At 30.4% G+C, this 3235-nt stretch overlaps 1 protein-coding gene across 4 annotated transcripts in view; it reads right to left on the reverse strand.

Moving 5' to 3' along the window:
- Positions 1-1946: 1946 nt before the first annotated feature.
- NRG1 (neuregulin 1) overlaps positions 1947-3235 on the reverse strand; it is a 168745-nt gene continuing 167456 nt past the window's right edge. For all 4 annotated transcript variants that reach the window (XM_053703221.1, XM_053703220.1, XM_053703219.1 and 1 more), the window contains one exon: positions 1947-3235. This exon is cut by the window's right edge and continues 2081 nt beyond it. The gene's annotated coding sequence lies outside the window, so the exon portion shown is untranslated.

Below are 3235 nucleotides of genomic sequence, written 5' to 3' on the forward strand. Positions count from 1 at the left end.
ACATGCTCTATCTGAATCACAAAAGAAAAAAAATTGGGTTCAGTGTCCCTTTAACTTGAAATCAATACCTCTAAATAGCTAAACTTGCTAATTTCAGAGCATACTTAGCAGCTAATTGGTTGAAAAAGACTAAATGAGCTTTTTTTAAAAAAACATACTTTATAATTAAATGTAACTCAAAATGTTAGACCCCAGCAATCATTTTTTGTCCATAATAAACAAACATTACTATGTGCTGATGCAGATTCAAATACTAAGAGGAACAGAGAATTTACTCTTCCAATGGAGCATTTAAACTAAAAATGCTAAAAGGTCAGAAAAGCAGTGGTAAATTTGGCTTGTATAAAGTGTTTTCCCCTAAGGTTAAGCTGTTGCCAACATTTATATCTGTAGTTTTGTTGAATAAAATATATGAATCAGAAACTGTTTTGCAACTGTAAGCTGAGAAAACACTAGCTAAAGGAACAGTCTACATCAGAATTTTTATTGTTTAAAAAGATAGATAATCCCTTTATTACCCATTCCCTAGTTTTGCACAACCAACACAGTTATAGAAATACACTTTTTACCTCTGTGATTATCTTGTATCTAAGCCTCTGCAAACTGCTCCCTTATTTCAGTTCTTTTGACAGACATCCATTTTAGCCAATCAGAGCTGGCTCACTTGGAATCCACGTGCGTGAGCACAGTGTTATCTATATGACACACATGCCCTGATAGAAGAGGTGGCCTTCAAGGGCTTAGAAATTAGCATATGAACCTCCTAGGTTTAGCTTTCAACTAAGAATACCAAGAGAACAAAGCAAAATTGGTGATAAAAGTAAATTGGAAAATTGTTTAAAATTACATTCTCTATCTGAATCATGAAAGTTTATTTTGGACTAGACTGTCCCTTTAATTAGCACTCCACTTGCGATCTGGCCCTTGCTTTGCACATGCCTCCTTCACCTGTAATTTACCTGGCTATAGCAACCAAATATATTTTAAGAAAATGTAATAAACTGTTCTATATTGAATTCCTTTTTTACATCAGATATATATATATATATATATATATATATATATATATATATATATATATATATATATATATATATATTGTGTTCTTAAAGCTTGCAATATTTACTCCTTATTAGTTAGCCATTGATGCCATTATCTATACACAGGGCTTGAAATTTTCACTAATCCACTCGTCCAGGTGGGGTAAGAAATTGCAGCGGACAAGTAAAAAATGTGGCTTTTTCCTATCTTTAACATTGAGTGGATTAGTAACATTTTACATTTTGGATTAGTAAACTAAAGTGATATTTTCCCATCCCTGTATTATACATCACTTTTTTTTTTTTTTTTTGCAAAAGGAACGTCAAATACACTGGCATCGTATTATCCCTTTTCTGTATTTTTAAATATGATTTTACAGGTTTTAATACATACAAAATTCATATTTATAGATACATGTTATATATAATACATAATAGTGAGCCTTAAAGGGACACTGAACCCAATTTTGTTTTCTTTCATGATTCAGATAGAGCATGACATTTTAATCAACTTTCTAATTTACTCCTATTATCAATTTTTCCTCCTTCTCTTGCTATCTTATTTTAAAAGCAGGAATGTAAATCTTAGCAGCCAGCCTATTTTAGGTTCAGCACCATGGATAGCACTTGCTTATTACATTTACCCACCAATAAGCAAGCATAACCCAGGTTCTCAACCAAAAATGGTCCGGCTCCCATGCATTACATTCCTGCTTTTAAAATAAAGATAGCAAGAGAACGAAGAAAAATTGATACTAGGAGTAAATTAGAAAGTTGCTTAAATTTCATGCTCTATCTGAATCATGAAAGAAAAAAAATTGGGTTTAGTGTCCCTTTAATGTGACGATACAGTCTTATATTTAATCCCTGATGATGTAATTATGTTTACAAGTCAAGATTCAGAAATCAGTAACTAGTGAAGGTTTATTCAGAGAGCATAGATAGAAATTCACAGCATGTCAATTATTTGTATAGGGAGGAAAACTATATTGATAATGATGGTGTAAATATTTAAATATCATATATATATTTCAATTCCAGTGTTGTGTATTTGCATTGGACATAATTCACTTAGACGTGAGAGCTTGCTCTTACAAAAATGCTTAATTGTATGCAGTAGCATTTTATTGCAAAGGCAGCTTGTTTGCAAATAAGGAGCATTAAATAAATCAAACATTTCTTATTGCTTAGTATTTGGGATAATGTTTAGTTTTTTTGTTGTTGTTTTTTTGTTTGTTTTTTTCAAAGTACCTTGCAACATTTATCTTTTCTTCAATCAGTCTTCAATACATTCTTTCTTCTGAACAATAAATTACTTAAAACATAACAAATGAATACAATACATTCTGAAAGGAAAAAAATGTAGAACTATAAACATTTTTAGCAGTAAAATAATATGAATTTTCTCTCCTAAATTATAAGCCTACATATAAATTAAAAGAAACTTTTTTTTTTAACTTGTTTAACTTTTTACACAGATGGCTAGGAGAGTTCTAATAACACACACAAAAAAAAACGCTCTATAGACAATATATGAATAAGTAAAATATTCATGAATATGTATTTACACATAAACAAATATTAGAACTTGTGATATGTGCCAGTTGTGTTATCACTATTTCTCCACAACCTTTAATTAATTACATTTTATATTAGCCAATATGGCTGATGAGGCAGAGCCAGAGTTTGCTACTACGCACTAAAATGGGATATACCCTTCAAAACCACAGGTGAAACGATTAAAGGAACATTATTTTAATCCGTGTCAGTTTTGCAGAGAGTCCCACAAATGCAAGCGTAACATTCTCTTTTCGTGGCAGAAGAGAAAAAAAAAACACAATAAAAAAAAAATTAAAAAAAAGAAACAAAAAAGAACATCAACAGTTTTTAAGCAAAGCAACAAACTTGGAGTTACTCGTATGAACCACATTCGTGCTGTCATTTTTACGTGTGCCTTTCAAAAAAATTTCCTTACATTCCCTCAACATGATTGTTGTTTTCCGTTCTTAAAATATTTAGAAAAAAATAAACATGAAATTAAGGGGGAAAATTAGCAGACGATCCCTGTGAACGTGGGACAAATGGGAATTCATTCATTAAACTATTTTTAAGTAAAAAATAAATAAATAAATAAATAAAAAAATATTCATTTGTTTTTTTTTCTAAACAGTACTTGGAAAACAATTGTCATTGTA

The sequence above is a fragment of the Bombina bombina genome, chromosome 2 (assembly GCF_027579735.1).
Source record: "Bombina bombina isolate aBomBom1 chromosome 2, aBomBom1.pri, whole genome shotgun sequence".
NCBI classification, from domain to species: Eukaryota; Metazoa; Chordata; class Amphibia; order Anura; family Bombinatoridae; genus Bombina; species Bombina bombina.